The sequence below is a fragment of the Mesoplodon mirus genome (genome assembly GCF_964341445.2).
Source record: "Mesoplodon mirus genome assembly, chromosome: 2".
NCBI classification, from domain to species: Eukaryota; Metazoa; Chordata; class Mammalia; order Artiodactyla; family Ziphiidae; genus Mesoplodon; species Mesoplodon mirus.
In genome coordinates this window covers 24,306,071-24,325,902 of record NC_138977.1, presented here as the reverse complement: position 1 = coordinate 24,325,902, position 19,832 = coordinate 24,306,071, and the positions used below count along the sequence as shown (strand labels likewise).

The window sequence follows — 19,832 nt, the reverse complement described above, 5'->3', positions numbered from 1 at the left end:
AAGTGAAGAAAGTACCAGATCTCTGGTTAGGCAAGTGTTGTTTCTGTTAAAATAGATTTTTATAGCAGTAGGGCCCTCTAGACAGGGTAGAAAAACCTTTTTAAGCAAACATTACATGCAATATTTAAAATGATTGATTGAGAAATTAGCATAATTCTAACAACAGAAACATTTTATGTCATCTGGGATTCTTCACTCTCCTATCCAAGACAATTGGCATATGCTACTTGGCGTGTGTGCAATATTAGATGGTATGAAGTTGCCCTGGTAAGACTACTGATTCTAAAACTTCCTTTAATTATTATCCCAGATGCTTTATAAGGAAGGGAAACTTTTAATAGTACCAAACATAATACCGTATCGTTTACGTGGTGTATATTATTTTCTAATTCTAATGTACAGGCTTAACTTCACCTTGATTAAAATTCTTTCCAGGCCAAATGTGTAAATGCTCTATTTTACTTTGTGACTCAGGTTGTTGGGTGTAGGGGGATGGTGGGATATTTAATTCAGTAAATCAATGTTTTCTTGTTGCCCAAAAGGTAATTTTATTTTTGGTGAGATTTATATAATAATTTTGGGGCAAAAGTAAAGATACTTTGTCTTATAAAATGAGAAAATAAATGTAACCCTCCTCCCTATCTGTGGCTTCTCTGTCTGTAAAAACGTTTTTCTTCTGTATTTAATACTTGGTGTTTGCCCCTTCTTTCCTTGCTCTTTTAATTTTCAGTTGTGTGTTTTTAGTATTTGGCATTTTAGTTCCTTGTAAACCTGTCATTTAGGTTCTCTTTCTGCTTATTTGCTATTTTCCATCCAGAAGAATCTGTTCTTTTTGAGAGATGCATAACAGTAGGCTCACACTGGCAAAAGAGCTGGAGAACATGAAATATAGATAAATCTTGAGATTTTTCATGCTGTAGGAGAGCAAGGTAAAAAGGACGTGGTCATCAGTAAAGGCAGAGTGGGAAAAATTATGTACTGTGTAAGGAAGACATCAGAGCCATTTACAGGTTTTGTGAGGGTAAATACTTTCTCTCAGATGGGACTAAAATGGATCTACTTAGAGACTTAACTCATCACCTTCTAAGTGAAAGTTCACACCCAAGCAGGACTGCCACAATTTATTTCTGCTGATTCAGTGCCTTTGAGGACATTCAATTTGGGTTGTATTACTCAGCTTCTCACCACTGTATCCTAGTCCAAGAGCAACTGTGTGTCTAAAGAGGGGAAACTTAAGTCCATGTAGCCATGTAATGACGTTGCTTAATGGTAGCAAAAGTCATTTTTTAGATTAAGATTTTGTAGATTTTCATGTTATTTTTAAAAGCCAAATGACTGGCTTTTATTGAAAAGAGTTGCTGTTAAATTGTATTGCTTAGTTTTTCATTTCCTCTCATTTTATTTTTATTACAAATGCACTTATGGGTAAGGAACATGTCAATAATGTATATTAAATTAATTTTTTTTTCTTGAAAGTATTTTATGGTTTGTGTGAAGGTCAAATTTTTAATGACCTACAATTTAACATATACATCTGCATAGAGGGGACAACCTTGATTTGGGCCTCCTCCCTGAGGTTGGTGGAATAATTGAGAAGGAGGTAAGATCATCCAGTTACTGATAGCACGGTAGTGTCTTCACTTGAGACCCCCAATCCAGGAATAGAAAGTAAAAGTCAACTATTAAAATTCAAAATAACCACTTCATTTCCTGTCTGGGCAACACTGGGTTACTTGGGCATATTTCTATCCAGCCTAACACTCACTTTAGTTTTCCCCATGATTGTAAAGTCTAATACATTCTGTGGTAAGAAACTTCAGGGAAGTATCAGACAATTAGGTGAACTATCTCGTGGACACTTGGGTCAAGTCTCAGTGGTAAGTGATCTGTAAATGAGAGTGTAATTCCTTCTTAAGAGCTTCCTGATGTCTCTTGCTTATGAATTGTGGCAGGTATCTTTCTGATTCCTATTTGCTGTGTTCTGTTACATGCATGTATTACAAAGATGTATAATATACTTCTGATTATGTTAAATTGAAATGTGTGGATTTGGAAAACTCTTACTCAAAACATCCTCTTAGAATTTTTCATCATAATGATATTGTGATTGATGAAGACTGAATGACAATGATTACTCTTAAAATGAGTTAATTTGTCTTAGTTCAAATGACAGATGTTCCCAGTAGGTGTTGACGGATGTGACACTAGGGCCTCTTACCAAATATTTATAAGAAGGTTTAAGAAGCATCAATTAAAATGTTCTGTTTACCATTTGAGATCATGAAAACAGTTAGAATATGCATGGAAAATTGAAGCAGGCAGTAATATGCTATGTAGCCAAGTGGTAAATACTATTAAAAGGCTCATTGCTAGACAGGAAGGCCAGATTTGAACACTACATGCCATATAAAATATAAATTAAGAAGAAGTGATTAAGATATAAATTACCTTCCTGAAGGAAATAGAGATGAACAGCACATAAATTGCTTGTATTTTTATGAAATATTTGAAAATAGGTATTAATTGTACAAAAAAACCTCAGTTACATTAATTTTTTGGTATATTTATGGTATATTTATTTTTAATTTATTTTTTATGGTATATTTATATATTTTTGGTATATTTATTTACCATGCATGTAAATTGAGGGGTCTGATCATAATAGATAATAACAAGATTGTTTAAAAAGGGAGATTAGTGGAATGCTGTGTGAAATGTCATTATATAACTGATATTCCTTTCTGATTGTAAGTGAACTTCCTGCCTCTATTGGGATCTTATAACTCATAGAAAAACCTCAATGAAATTTCACTGGCTATGACACATAGATAAATCATATTTCTTTTAAGGAATTTCTGTTCTCCTAAATACAGTGCTTTTACTGTTAAATGTGGATAAAATCAGGTTACTATCAGTTTTCTTAAAAGATTGTATAACTTTGTTATTTTAAATAGTATATTTTCCAAAGTACGGTTTTTGTTAAGTTATTAAAGATTCATCTGTGTGTGCATGTGTACCTGTGTATGTATGTATGCATGTGTTTGTACACACTAATTTTGAGTGCAAGCTGTCTTTATTTTCATCTTAGCTCAAAAATACTCGACCATCCATATTCTGGATATTTTATATCACAAGTCTAAATACACATGATGTGAGACTTTATATCATGGATAAAGAAAACTATTACGGTTAGATATCTAAGTCAGGATCAAGCATTTAATTTCAGAAATTACATTTAATATGGCAAGCTAAGGTGAGAGACAGTGGTTATTGGAGCTTTTGGATTATGGGTGTTGTTGGAAGTTAACAGAGATTCCAGAACCATTGATGCAATGGAAATAAAGTGCAAGCGTGTAATGATCAGGAATCATTTTTACATAATTGGCAGAGCTCAGATCTCCTCAAAGTGATGAACAAAGTAAGTAGAGATTATGTTACCATGCTTCAGCTAGAATTCTGAAGAAAGATTAATATCGGTGCACTTGAACATTTTAAATAGTTTTGTATTCTTGCAAGACAGATATTGAAAATGCTCCTTAAACTTAATCTGAGAGAAAATGAACATTTCTGATAATTTCTAGAAGCATTCTTTAGAAATATGCCCCCAAAACAGTAGAGATGTATTCATCCCTTTACGAGAAAAATCCCGTTTTAGTGTGGAAATTTTTCAGTTAATTATGTTTGACTGTGCCAATGATATTTCTAAAAATTCTAATTTTACCTGGGGGGTTGCAAGTATAAATAAATAGATTCTGATAGACACATAGGAAGAAGTGGACATTTCAGATCATTAAAATAACTGATTTTTGAATGTGTAATTCTCAAGAAAATCATGGGCATGCCTTACAATCTGCCTGCTTTGTAGTCATCAGAATGCTTCACTAACTTTCTCTGTTGGACTACAGTATCCTCACTTTGCCAAAAATGCATAAATGGGAAATTATAGATGATATGAATTTCTGATACTTAAACATAATTAATCAAATATTTGAAAAAGGTAGATTGAAAATAAAATGTTTAGCTCAATGCTATTTCCCCAAGCTGACTTTATATTTAAATGTATGAATCATTTAAAATAATAATTTGTGATTTGCTGTTTATGTAAAGTATCACTTGAGCATATAATATTCCTAAAGAAAGTGATTATTTTATTCAGATAAATAGTGGATTTTATGCCTTTGCTAGTACAGCTGGATAGACTTTGCATTGTTTATCCCTTGACAGATTACATGTTCCTACTTGAAGTTGAAAGTCATTTTAAAATTTGAGCACCAAAAGGGAGAAAACTAAAGAATGTGATCAATGATATTCTGTATTTCAAAATAATTTGTCTCTACCTGGAATAGTAGCACAGGCATTATTACAAGTGGAGCAAAATTAAAAATCACCATTGTTTTCTCTTTCCATTTTTAAATTAATTAGAATTATTAGGCAGATTATTTTGGATCTACGTTATGGCTTAAGTTAAGAAAACTTGCTACTATTTCTCCCACATCCGACAGACCACTGGAGAGAATTGTTTTCTAAAGAGAGAAAAGAAGAAAAATATGTGACTCTTAAAAATACAACTAAAATCGAAGAAAGTATGTTGTTCTTGAAAAGGAGTTAGCAAAATGTGTCGAAGTGCCATTGTTCTCTTAAAATCTAATGTTTTACATAATTTGAAATTATAGAAGATAACAATATTTCTTTTATAGCTTGGTGAAAATCTTCACCAAGAAACAAATCATGATTACCAGTTATCTTTAGTAATTTTTCTGCAAAACTTACTTCCATTTGCATGAAGTCTTTACTGTTTAACATTCAGAATAGACTGACTGTTTCCACTTTTGTTCAAATTTAGCTATCCCGTTCTTGGTTGATGTAGAGTTTTGTAGAATAAGAGATTCTTTTATAACCTCAGTGATGACACAATTTGGGGGAGAAATATATATTGGCTAATATTGTACTCTTCTTTGAGATATAAAAGCTGAGGCAAAAATAAATCTTCTTTTATAACTAGAATTATTCAGTGGTTCAGTGGCTCTAATTTGCCACTAAGATGTATCTGATTTACAATTGGATTCTGAGATCAAGAGACCTTTTAAGGACTCAGTAAAAAATCCTTATTTTTTTTCCTTTCTCGGAATTGACAGGCAGTAAAAGAACTGAAAAAATCTTTGTGCTTATGAGCCAATATTTAATTGAAAGAATTACAGTTTACAAGGCCATAATAATTATTCCTGTTTCAAAAATGTTCTTAAAGGATAAATGAGTTAATATGTATAAAACTCTTTGAGCAGTGCCTGACACATAGGAAGCACGCAATAAATGACAACAATTTTTATTACTATTATTATTTTCCATACCATTTGCTCTTCCTTTCATCTTTCCTTCTGTCAGAGACAATTTGAGTGTCATGTTGTTGGGAGATTTTACTGTTTACATGGACTATCCTATAATCAGTGATATCTAAAGCCTAGTCTTAGATTTTACATTCTGAATTGGTTCTCAGATGACAAATTCCTGGTAGGACAACAAACAAAATATACTTGGAATCTGTCATTGAATCTCAAAAATTCTTAATTCCATAGTTCATATTACAGATGAGAGAAAATTTTATTTACCTTTCACTTACAGCATCGTTTACAGAGAGCAGTGCCTAAGCACTACAGGTTTTATAAGCTATTTTTCACATCCTGTATTTTCTGGGTGATCTTTAGATTGGATTTTGAAGATCTCTTCTATGCTTGTATACCATTGAAATTCCAAGGAACTATCCAAAAGAAACCTGTTGGTTAAGCAAAACTAAGCTTATCAGCTCTATACCAGTAAGAAAGAACACATTCTTAGTAGTATTTCAAATAAGAAAATCAAAATCCATAAGAAGTGCACACTATTCAATTTTTTAAATCTTTCTTTTGGTGATGTTTGATTATCTAGATTACAAATTCTTAGAGTATATACATAGCGACAGAACAATTTTTCCTAAGAGAAGCAGGGAAAAAAAGAGTGAGGAAAGGAGAGAGGTGAGAAGGAGCCAGCATTGGACAGACATGAAGCCCATCACTGTGGAAGGACAAAAGAAGCCTTAGATATAGGAAACCTATTACACACACACACACACACACACACACACACACAGCCACACAAAAGAGTATTTACAACAGGTTTAAACAATTAATCTGAACCCTAGTGAATTCCATCAAGCATCAGTCTAGCAATCATGTTCCCCAAAATGGACTCTGCAATTTCAGATTGTACGCGATGGAATTATATCAGTTAGAGATATAGGCACATGAGTTAAAATATAAAGCAATCAGGAATTTGACCTAGAGGGTCAAATAACTTGAAAAGACCACATGAAAATTTTTCTTTGGCAACCTCCTATCTCAAGAACTTGGCCTAAGACCTGATGAGGGAATTCAACTCTAACTCTGAGCAGAATGAAAATAATTGGAGTCAACAAAGGTAAGACTGAGGAAAATCCTCACAAGGTTTTGAAAGAATACTCAGATAAAGTTTGTCTAAAGGAAATCAGTCTAACAAAACCTAACTCCAAGCAGTCCAACCTCCTGAGTACCTGGAGTTAGAGCCCTTCTTACTGACTCACAATGGAAAGTCATGAAAACAGACAGTCATGTTGTAAGTTACAGATCAGGTATTTTCACCTAGAATAAGAATTTTCAAAGTTGATTAGGTTGTCAAAGGATTACTAAAACCATTCTCATTCCTAGGAGGCAGAAACTCTGCATTTGGGAGGTTGACAAAAAGAACTTAAAGTTTAGACCCAGTGCGGGGTGTATCTCACTGTTGCTCTCCGAGAGACTCCTGAATGGAGGCTTCAGCGGCCTCAGAGGAACATATTTCAAGTAGAGGAGCTTATGTCAGATTGCACAGGGCTTTCGCTGGGACCTCCCTTGTATCTCTACAAGTTTTAACTCTTGTTCTCACAAATGATCACAAAGAAAAACACTTTTCATCCAGGAAAACTGAGTTTGTTAGACCACTGCAATAAAAAAAGAACACTACATTGACAAAATTTTAGTAGGTCTCTAAATGGAGAGTTTAGGGAGGATATTTAGAGGGTGTTAAATTACAGGCAGGATGACTTAAAGGCAAGTCTTGTAATGTAGGTAATAGGTAGAGATTAGGCAGGTTAGGCAGAGTTTATGACACTCTAGCTGTGCATTGATGTGCACAGCAAGTAAAGTGGATGGAGATTCTGACCTCAGAGTTCTGAAACAATATATTTTCCTCATTTATGAGTCTTTTTTCAAAAATATTTGTATATAATTAAGGGTTTGTAATTTTTAAGTGGATTTTACAAAGAGATGAGGACTAAGAAGGGTTACTGTAGAAAGATTTTGACTTTCTAATCAATAAAAGTTTAGATATCCATTCTTATAAGGCACACATGTTATTTTTAGAATCAGTTAAACCCTGGAGATGTTTTCAGCTGAAAAGGCAGGAACAAATTATAATTTTTATTTCACTGCCTTATATTTTTATTTGAAAGTGTAGTGTTAAACTCATAGGGATCTTTTTGGCATTGTTGTTTTTATTTGTGTATACAACCTATGATGCAGTTATTTTTTGCCCTTTACCTATGTCAATTAATATAAAAGGAAAATACTACTCCGTATGGTTGAATTGATTCAGCCCGTTTTCATCAGAGAAGTATTTGTTCATACATAAATGAGAAGATCTCTTATGATTCCTTTCTTAATTACAAATAAAAGCCAATAGCCACCTCAAAAATATACAGAAGATAAACATTTTTATTATTTTGATACTTATCTATTACTTAGCAAGAGAATTTCTTTTCTGTTTAGATTTATGTTTTCTTATAGAACAAATAATCCCCATGTAAATATTCAATTATTGGCTTTGCTGACAAACGTATTAAAATCCTGTAAACCTACAATGAGAACTAACTACTACTCAAGAACTTTCCTGCCCTCCTACTCTCTGCTTAGAAATAGATCCCCAAATCTCTTTCCATTCTTCCATCATCCGTCCAGCTGAGGACAGTTGTTTGACATATATCTATTTTCTGTTTATTTCCTGTCCTCACACCCACTTTGAGACAGTTTTTGGGACATCGATGCTCAGTCAGCCCAGTGGAATAGGAACACTCCCGACTAGTTCCATTGCTGTCCTCCAGTTATATCACAGGACCCCGCAGTCCCTTGTCAGTGATCACCACATTGTTACCTAATATGTAATATAAAACTTCTAAATAAGAATACCAGTAAGCGGAAAAATATTGTATTTATTATTATAAATATTATACTGTTGAATTATTATATAAACAATTGTTTTACTTATATTAAAAATGTTAGGATTAGAGAATTTCAGACTCACACAACAGTTGTGTTCAAAATAATAGCTATAAGTAAAATTGCTATTGCATACTATATTAGTTTGCTAAGGCTGTCATTACAAAGTACCATAGACTGGGTAACTTTAACAATAGAAATTTATTTTCTCACAGTTCTGGGTCTAGAAGCCAAGATCAACGTGTCCATAGGTTTGGTTTCTTCTGAAGCTTTTCTCTTTGGCTGGCTTTCAAATAGCTGCCTTCTCATTGTGTCCTCACATGGTCTATCCTTTGGGTGTTCATATCCCCAGTGTGTCTTTGTGTACCCAGATTTCCTCTTATAAGGACACCAGTCAGTGTGGTTGGGGCCCACCCTGGTGGCCTCATTTTACCTTACTTGTCTCTTTAAAGGTCCTATCTCCAAATACCATCACATTCTGAAGTATTGGGGGTTAGGACATCAACATATGAATTTGGGGGGACACAGTTCAGTCTATAAAACACTCTAAAAGTAATACAACTGTACAAATTATTTCCCTCAAAATAGAAGCTTTCTCTTTGCCCTTTACCTATTTACTCAGAAGTGTCTTGTCTCTTCAATAACATTAAAATTTAGTTACATTTAAATTCCCAACAACAAATATAAACAGTAAGTAGAGGAATAAAATAACACATGTAAATAATTTATCTGAAATTCTAATATCCCAAATGCTCTGAAAACTGATATCCCCTCATCAAAGGGAGGCTCAAGCTCACTTGGTGGCCCAAACCTGGCCTGAACTAATATGAACCCATTTATAGTCTTTCTTTTTCCCACTTAGCATGAACATGTACATGTTTTGCTACAGAAATATCAATGTGTTTGTACAGAGTGCTGCTCCAAACCCTGCTGGGAATATTCAAAAGATATGGCATATGCTCTGTATTACTATTTTAAAATCAGGGTAATTCCAAATTACCAGATATATTTGACCTGAAGAATTTTGGATAAGCCATTGTAGATCTGATATAGGATACATTTCACTCTAAAACCCTAAAAAAATAGCATCCTTTCTTTGCACAATATAAAAAAAATTGAATTACCCTTGGTAAGTGCTTTGCGTGTGCTTATTAGTTCTGTAAGCACTTTACATATAGTCACTCATCATAACAAACTTTTGAAATAGCCACTACTATCATTCTCATTTCAAAGAAGAAAAATCCAGACAAGAAATGGCTTAAATAACTTGCCCAAGTGTTATAAGTGGGTGAAGCCAGGATTGAAACCTAGGGAATATGACTCCAGAGTAAAAATTCAACACTACACTATGATTTATAAGAAGAGAAATTAATAGATTTACTACAACTGGATATTTTGACTCTTGGCATTCCTCATGAGAATTATCTAAACTTGCTAAACAATCATATTCTCTGTCTCCCCCTCTCTCTCTCCTTGCCTACTTATTTGTTGCATATAGGTATTATCTCATCCAAGACCAAGACCACAACTACTCTTTTGTTTTCATTAGGAACTATGTGGCTACAAAGAATAGAAACCTACTTAAAACTTACATTAAATTGAATAGTGTCAGGTACATCCATTTGCAGGGAATATATCTTGATCTTCTGGAAAATGGATAATAATCAGCTCCTTTTCTCTGTTTCTCTGTTCTCTAATTCTACATCATTCTTCTTTCTGTGTAAATTAGGTAGCTTCTCTACCTTTTTTTTTTTTCTTAACCTATACTTTGTACCTCATGACTACCACCAAATGATGGGCTCAGCTATCTACTCTATAGCTGGACAGTCACTTCTAATTATAGACAGTGTGGTCTAATTTCCCCTAGCTCATCCACACGGTTCAATCAAATAAATATACTTTAGCAACAGGAACTAGGATTAGAAAAATGATTTTTTTCTTTCTCTTTTTTTTCTCTTTTCTTTCCTTTTATGATATTCAAATGATAAGAGCACCATTTAACTCATCTTTGGATTTTACCACTTGTACTGTGGTAGAGGAGTCTCATGATCTGAATGTTCTCTTTAAGATAATTGTGGTTAGGGAAGATATACTGGTAGTAACTCATCTGGAATGAAGGTTGGGGTACCATTTTCAGTTTCTTTTATTATTTTTTATATCAAGAGGGGATGAGTTAGGAAAATACAAAATTTACCTGAAACATGTAGTTTGTGCAATTTTCCCAGGCTCAGACTTCTTAACCAGGTCCTGATCATCATCTCAAAGTTAGCTCCTCAATCTCCCCTATCTAAATCTATTACATCTTGGGGGGGGGGTTAGCTTTCACTGTTTAAAAATAACATATCCTGTGAAGAAAGATAAATGTTGACAATATGGTAAATTAAAACAGTTCTCTATCTGGATTTATTTATCCAATGTATATCTAATCCATTGTATTTATTAAACCAAATCATTGCCGGTACGTGAATCCTGAACATTAGCGTGACCTGTACTTCTCTTTTGTGTACTAAAGGGAGTGGGATCAGACAATATTCCACATGGGAAAATTCACAGTGCACTTGCTTGACCATTTCTGTGTGGTTTAGGGGTAGACAATCACAAATAGGACCTAGAGGAATATCTTCTAAAACAGTTGAGAGAAAATATAAGGGTTATTTGAACTTGTATTTATAAATACTCAAAAATGTTAAATTCAAAATGAGTAAGTTAATGATATTTAGCAATTTTAACTCATCCACCTATTTATAACTGATACCATTGTCAAACCAGATCATGAGTATTGTCCTACACTTGGATATGTTAAAGTTAATTAAAATATAGATTTACTTAATATTCTAGAAGTCTGGAGTTTTAGAAATTAAACACAGTTGTTGAAACATGTGGAATCAAAAACTGGAAAAATGGTTCTTTGTACCTTTCTTGCTTCCAATTATAGCCTATCAAAGACGTGATGTTGCTTTCTCCTCTAACAAGTTACATTTGATAATATATTAGCTCTGGTTTACTTTCTGGAAGTAAAGGTCACAAAGAATATTGAGAGTAAGTAGTACCTAGTACAAAAATGTCAAAAGTGTACAGAAGTCAAAAGCACCAGGGGAAACAAATGATCTTCCAATTTTGCCTTGAAAAAGATTTTACTCATCTTAATGAGTAACTTTCGATGGATAAAAGATGTGATAGCCATCAGTTCCAGAATTGGCAACAAGAAAGTGAACATGAAAAGCATATTTAAGAAGCTAGCAAGTGAAAGTAATTCAAAAGATCAATGAGGTGCTGCCTGGAGAACATAGTAACTTCAGTATTAATTTCTTGAGAATGGAGTAATTTATAGATGTTTTTGTGTAGCACTCAGACAATTGGAGGTCAAAGAAAACTGCAAATGATTTAGGTATTACTGGAGCCATTGACTTCAATAGGATCATAGAAAAATTTGTAAGAATTTTATATGTTTTGCAGATGGAGACATCTGTGGCACAAAAATTCATTAAATTTTCCCTAAATAGGAAATGACTGTATAATAAGAGGCAGTGCGGCGTAGTGGGATTTTTAGAAGGCGCATATTTTGGAGCTTTTATTACCAGTTCTGCTCTTTGCTCAGCAACGTGATGTTGAGCAGGTTGCATAACCTATGTCACTGAGGTACATAATTTGTACCTCAATTTCTTCATTTAAAAATTTAAATCCATAGTTGTACCTTACCCCATAGGATTGTTATGAATAGAGAAAATGAGATTGTATATCAAAAATAGTGATCTCAATGTAAGGTACCAATAAAAATACCCCATATGGAAGTTTTAAATGCTTTTACTGTTTATTGTTACTGTTACCTTGAATTAATAAAAGACAGTAGACATCCTAGTGTCTAGACAGTAGACATCTGAGTGTAAAGCCACTTACTCAGCACCACATCTCAGATTGAATATTGCCTATTGAAGGAAAAATTCCCCAGGAATTCCTACTTGCAAAAATAGTACTTGATGCTTGGTTCTACTATGTTATTACGTTTATCATATTGTATTGTGAGTCTCTTTGTTTGTCTCCACCATTCTGTCACTTAGACTGAGTTCCTAGAGAACAGAGTCTTACTGTGTTTCCATCCATAAAACTTGGTATAGTTCCTGATATAAAGTAAGCACCCAACAAATGTTTGTTGTGTTAAATCTTGTTCCTTTTTAGAATCAGCAAGAGTTGGGTTTAGAACACCTATGCTAGTCTAGATCATTTGTTCCTTTTGCCTTTCACATATTTAATTAATTAATATATTTTGGCTTCACTTATAATTAAATATTAAAGTTAATAAGCATATTTAATTTTTTTCTTTGGCCTACTTAAAGAGATAGATGCTGGTCACGGTTGTTACATTTTAGGTGAATTTGAGATATACAAATTTAAAATGGTGAGAAAAATATTTATAAAGCTCTAATTGTGGGGAAATTTTTAATATAGTTGAATTTTTAAAAATTTGTCAAGTTTCATAATTTCAAATCTGATGATCCAAGGGAATTTTTAACTTGTATGATGGGGCTAATTCAAATGTTTCAATTACCCATTATTCTTTGTCAGGATTAAATTATGCAAGGTTTTCAGGCACTCGTCATGTTCATCTCATACGATCACCCTGAACTGTGATTCCGTTTTGGACAGATAAGGCTGATTCAGGTGCAGAGGGGATCAGCTGATTGCCCAAAGTTAATCAATGTATGTAAATTGAGTACAGAGATTTTGAAATGATATAGTTAAATGGTATTTAAACTCATCTGTGATAATTAAGGAAAGATGTTCTTTAGAATGACACATGAAGTGATATATGAATTTGAGGACCAAGAGACTGAGCATTAGCATATAGAAAATATTAGTCATGGGGCGATAAAATTAATTGACAAAACAGGTTTTTTTTTTTTTTTTAGTATCTACAAACATGATAAGAGATGAAAAAATAAGAGAATTTGAATTTTAAAAATAAAATAGAGATTATATTTATTTTAGGAGGCCATAAATTGAATAGCTCTTCTTTTCAACCTGACAACACTTAAAGTATAGAGTTAATATCCTAAATTCATAAGGTAGTCTATAATAAAAAACAAAACAAAAAACCAAAAACATTAAACCAACTGGGCTCTTTTCCCAGAAAATCACTGAAGCAAGAAATACTTGTATCAGGAGAGAGGGAAAAAGAAAGAGAGAAAGAAGAAAATAAAACAAAAAATGGAAAGAAACCTAGCTGGCCAAATTTAATGAGAGAAGTGGAAAAGTTGTTCATTTTATAGACGGTCAAATAAAATTTCCCCTCCGACCTAGGAAGGACTACACTCAAAGCTTAAAGCAGAGTTTTCAGTTATGAGAGGAAGATTCAAATACAACTTATTTCATGAAAACTGTGGGGAACTTTATAACTTTGCTTTTATACCTTAAATTTAGCTTAAGTGTATTTTTAAAAGTTATGTTCTGGTTAGTTGAGATATTCCTATTACCAACCTATTTCCAAAGTTGTTTTGTTGTCTATGTTTAGAACTTACTAAGGGACTGCTCTGAACAAATTAAGGGTGACTCCAGTTCTTATTTAGGGCTTACTAATTAAGTTATGGTGCCCCCTAAGGTCCTGACCCTGTCTCTTCGCCCTTCCTCTTTTGACACATTTTTTTCCTAGGTAATCTTATCCACCCTGGTGGCTGTAACGTTGGCTACCTGCTGATGTTCCTAAGTCTCCATCTCCATCCAGATCTCTTTCCAGACCTATGTCTATTCACTTATCAGACATTTCTATTAAATATTATTTAAATTTTAAAGATATGTAGAAAGACAATTCGTAATCTTCATGTTCCGTCCCCCAAACACCAATTTCTTCTCTGTTTTTTTAAATTTCTTTTAATGACATTACTTCTTAACAGTCCATTCCAGAAAACACAGAATCAACCTCATTTCTTCCTGCTCCTGTATGTTCCCACTCATCACAGTCATTACAGTCTCCACTCTACTTCAGATGTCTCAGTTATGTTTGCTCCTGTCTATCCCTTTTCCACTGAATGAATTTGGATCTTCATTACCTCTGAAGGGTAAAATTATAACCTTTTAATGGGTTCTCCAGCTTCTCTTCTTTCCTATCTCCAATCTACCCTCCACACTGTTGCCCGAGTGTAATTATGAGCCTTCGTCACTAAAGGTGTTACTATCTTCCTGTCACACAAAGAGAAGGGCTAAACTCCTTAGCACATCAAACAAAACCTTAGCAAATAGGCCTTAACTTATTACCATTTTAGAAATCTCTAAATTTCCCCACTTCTCCTTCAGTTAAACTATAATGAGGGAATTTTATTTACTCGTTAAGACCCAGGCCAAATGGCATATCCTTTGGCAGAGTGAGTTGCCCATTCTGTAGCGTATTTGTACTTTTTCTTACTGCTATTGTAGACATAATTGCATTTTTTATAGTAATTAGCTAACGTGTCTGGTGGGCTACAGCCAGAGCTTCTCTAGGGTAGGTATTGTGTTTTTTTACATCTTTGCAATCCTCAGAACTTGATTTAAGAGCCTAGAACACGGGAGGTATTTAATAAACGTTTGCTGATGGAATGAATGCGTGAATTGGGAAGCTCTGTGAGTTTCTAGGGTGGCCTTCTTGAGGTTTGCAGGAATTACCACTAGATGTCACTAGCACATATCCAATAGCAATACCTGAGGCAGGGAGAACTAACCTTTACTGAGCACCTACTGTGTTCCAGGCCCTTTTTAATAATTCTGTGAAGTAGGTATTATTATCAGAAATCTACCTTGGAAGCAGATGCTTGGAATGATTAATAGGTCATACAGTTAGTATGGTGTAAAGGTAGGATTAAAATCTACAAGTGTCTGCTATCAAAACCTATGGTTTTCCAGAGTGGCAGCCACATTCTGTTTCTTTTCTGACAATTGAGCCTCTGGCCTCCACATGATAAATAGCATATGCCACCTTTCCTAACAAATTAAATCTTTACTGACAAAATAAGCTGTTATTGGGTTAGGCACTCTTATTTAAGACCTTTCGAGTTAAAAGTCAGAGACTTTGCTTCTCTAATAAGCTTTTCCTGAATAGTTTGAAAACAAACTACCATTCAAAGAAATATTTTAATTAAACATGAGAATGTAAGTTTTGAACAATAGCAGTTAGATTTCTATATTATTACTAGTTTTTTGTTTTTTTTTCAATTACATTTGAAAATGGAGGTCTACTGTTTATAAGGTGATAGATTTAGTAATTAGGGCTGAATACATGAATAAAATATAGTCCCTACCTTCAACAGCTTGTAAAACTGATATCTCCTTGATACAAGTCAGGAACATCATAATATTTTTACTGTGGAGGGTATTTAATCTGAGACTCTGAAGTTTAAATAGCATTTAGAGATACTAATCCGTTTGATAATGTGACCATCTATTCTTGGACCTTAAATACTTAGCAGCACATACTTGAGCATGGTGAAAGTGCACTAGTTCCTGCCTACTCACTCAAGATGTCATGTTTTACTTTTAGACCAAACTCTGCCTATACAGAGTCCCAAGCAAGACCCAGAACTTGAGGAGATACACATTTGTAGAAGTTCCAATCAGAGAACAGTTATAAGAAAGTATGATGAGATAGTGCTTAGACTTGAATGCTTGACTTGCACTTGCATGGGCCCAATCATCATATTTTCCAGCCCTGAGCACATGGTGGTGCCAAGGCACTCAGCCATTATACAAATGAAAGAGAGATGAGAGAGAGGGAGGTGGCTCATGCCTACCCATAAATTTTACAGCTTCTCTTTAGTTTAGTCAACTTCTGTATCATATCAGACTCTCTAAACTTTCTGCCAAATTCAGTAGTGGTTTTTCACGTTTTTGCTTTTGCTATAGTTAATTATTTAAAGACGTCAAACCAACAACTAATTTTAAGTTGTACATTTATATACAACATTATAAAGTTCTCCACAGATTTTTTAAAGATAAGGAATTAATGTAGTCATGGAAACAGTTTGTCTCCCTCACTTAATGTTTTATGTGTGGTGAGCTTGAATTTTATGTGAAATTGAATTATGTGATTTGAAAGTTATCAATATAAAAGGATAATACATCTTCAATTTATTCCAAAAATTAGAAATAATGTCAAACCCCTATATTAAAAATGCATAAAGAAAAGCATAATGTCAAAGTTAAAGGGCCAACTGAATAATAAATTGTGTTTATGTTATTTGTACAGAAAGATATCTCTTTAGAAAAGAAACAAAAATACCCATCAACCTTGATCAATATTTGCATTGAATTAAGAGAGTTTTAAATTATGTGAGGTTATTAGCAACATGTTTCTCAAATAAAATGTGCCCAGTTGGTTCTCCTTTCTTATTAGAAAACAGCAACAGCTTACGTTTTTTTTAAATTGTTTTTTTTGTTGTTGTTGTTTTTGCGGTACGCGGGCCTCTCACTGCTGTGGCCTCTCCCGTTGCGGAGCACAGGCTCCAGACACGCAGGCTCAGCGGCCATGGCTCACGGGCCCAGCCGCTCCGCGGCATGTGGGATCTTCCCGGACCGGGTCATGAACCCGTGTCCCCTGCATCGGCAGAAGGACTCTCAACCACTGTGCCACCAGGGAACCCCAGCTTATGTTTTTTAAAAACTGATACATCTAGAGAAATGCTCGGAGTATACACATCTTCCATCTTTTACTTTCTACTTTTGCCTGGCATAGTATACATACTCAAAACATTTATTTATTGAGATGTTGAATCCATAAATAAACGAATGGTTGGGTTAATCAAGAAAGTTAGAGGAAGATTTGGAGGATCATTCAGTGGCTTCCTTCTCTTGCTCCCTTGCCATCCCTGCTATTTTGCACTGAAAACAACAACAAAAAATCACTATGGAAGCTCTAGGAATCCCTAGTATATAGATTGTACACACTGAGAGACAAGACAGCTTAGTGATGCAAATGACCTGGAGAAAATCCCAGCTGTATCACTTACTAGCTCTTGTAAAAAAAAAAAAAAAAAAAAAAACAATAGCAAAGCATTAGAAATTGTGCTTCAGTTTTCTCATCCTTAAAATGGGAGGTAATAACAATATCTACCTCATGGTGTTATTGTGGAGATTAAGTGAGCTTGAATATGCAAAGCCATTTGAACAGTATATGTCATTAATGTTTTAAAGGTGTTTGTTGTTGTAGTTAAAGAAAAGTGCAGAATCGGAAAGGTTAGGGACAAACTATCCAATAGATTTCCTGTTTTTTTTTTTTTCTCAAGTGATAAGCAAAACACAGGGGTCCTTTTTTATTACAATTAACTAGATTCACTGAGTCGGAAGCTTTGGAAGTTTAGTTTTGTTTTGTTTTTAATAATTCCAAGAGAAAAAATATGAGTTAAAAATGATTTTACCTAACCATAAATGAGAGTTAGATTAGTGATTTTTAATAGTTTATTATATTTATTAAGCTAGTTTAATATAGTCAAGTTTTTATGTTTCTTTGCTCTAAAGAAAAAATGAGTAAAAACTCTATTTGTGAGCCTGTCAATGAATCATACCTAAAGAAACCTAAGCATTCAGGTCATGAGCCATAAAAAGGTACCACCTGATGGCAGAATGTTCTGATTGCAGGTAAAAAGCCAAACAAAAACAAGCAGCTTTTAGTGCTAAGCTGACAAACTGAAACAATAAAGTAGTACCGTGCATTCCTACAACATCCATTTATTTATGTAAATCTTGGTTTCCTATAAATGAGCCTTGAGGCTTAGAAGGACTAGAAAACAGTTGGAGATTGTGAATACAGCCACTGAAGGTGAGTTTCCAGAGGTGGGTTTGAATCCTGACTTCACCTCTTAGCTGTTGAACTGACTTTAAGCAAGATAGTCAATTTATTCATGGCTCAGACTCCTTGCTTAGTACCTACCTCGGAGTTATTGTGAACTAAATAGCTTGTTTTTATAAGGTTCTTAGAATAGTATCTAATGCAGAGTAAGTGTCATATAAAGTGCTTATTAAGTAGATAGAAGTGCTATATTGCATATTTATTTCAGTGGAGTTTATGAGACCAAAACTGTCTTTTAAAGATATATTAGTGGTTTCTCAGGTGTTTCATACAGGGTTACAAAGTCCAAGTTCTGAAAGGTACTTCACTTCTGTAACCTTGTATTGTAAGAAGGAATTTTATGTAGTGCCAATCAACCAACACCATAAGGTAGAAAAAAAATTACTAAGGTAGAAAAAAAATTACTGAGAGGATCAGTTTTTTGTGGTGTTAACCACACTTAAAAAATCCTGGCTTTAGGGCTTCCCTGGTGGCACAGTGGTTGAGAGTCCGCCTGCCAATTCAGGGGACACGGGTTCGTGCCCCAGTCTGGGAAGATCCCACATGCTGCAGAGAGGCTGGGCCCGTGAGCCATGGCTGCTGAGCCTGCGCGTCCGGAGCCTGTGCTCCGCAACGGGAGACGCCACAACAGTGAGAGGCCCTCGTACTGCAAAAAAAAAAAAAAAAAAAAAAAAAATCCTGGCTTTGCTACTCATCACTTACATGGCCTTTGAAAAGTTATTTATTTTCTTAAAACCTATTTTCTTATTTTAGTTCAATAGTAAGGAAAGAAAAAATATATATTATATGTAATTTGTATCATACTTATTTACTTTCTAGCAAAATTCAATGGCTCGTTCTCTATCACCCAAGTGATTAAGACTTGCCATCTTTGATATATCAAAATACACACCCAAAATCTGTTATAAGTCATTTTATATTTATATGGTTCTAAATTTTATTGTACATTAGATAGCAAAACATTTACATTATGTATGTCCAACAAATATTTGATTTTCTTGTTGATATATCTGAGACTGAATATTTTCTTACAGTCATTAATACTATGCTAAGGAAAGATGCATGTAATTGTATGTATGGGTACTCCAAAAATAAAAGTACAAATTTTAGAAAATTCTAATGAACATTATATCTGTTTTTCTTCTCCATTGTGGTTATCTGTTTATGGAAGAAGTAACAACTGTAGTTATAGAGATTAATCTTCAACTTTCTTCTAGACTGGATAACTTCATAGGAAGCTAAAGCACTGAATGGAAAATAAACTTTTATGGATAAACACCTTTTTATATTTCCCCAAAGAAAGCCTTCTGTTTATATGAACAAAGGCTTCATTCATAATTATACTCCAGCACTCTTTCTGTTTTGCATAATACCTAACTTGCAACTTTCTCGTTGATATAGGTGTTAGACTATGTCGTTTTGAAGATGAGGATTATGATCAACTCTTTCCAATAGTTTTTTGTGGAAGAGGTTTTCTGTAGTGAAATTTAGACAAATTGTTCAAATTTCGAAACCTTGATAATATAGCCTCATTCCATTTACAGGCAGTCTAGGTAAGGAAAATATGCTCTAGGATTCTCAGTGAATGTGCCAATCAGTGTTTAAAAGATAACTTAAATTTCCTTCTTTAACGGAGTTGGGAAAAGTGAGTTTTTGAAGTTGCAGTTACTTTTTTGTTTGTTTTTTTTTGCGGTACGCGGGCCTCTCGCCGTTGTGGCCTCTCCCGTTGTGGAGCACAGGCTCCGGACGTGCAGGCTCAG

The 19,832-nt window shown here is 34.1% G+C and overlaps 1 protein-coding gene across 2 annotated transcripts in view; it reads left to right on the top strand.

The window, feature by feature from the left end:
- The window catches only part of CCSER1 (coiled-coil serine rich protein 1), a 1,217,611-nt gene that overhangs the window by 835,980 nt on the left and 361,799 nt on the right, over window positions 1–19,832 (top strand). The window lies entirely within an intron of this gene.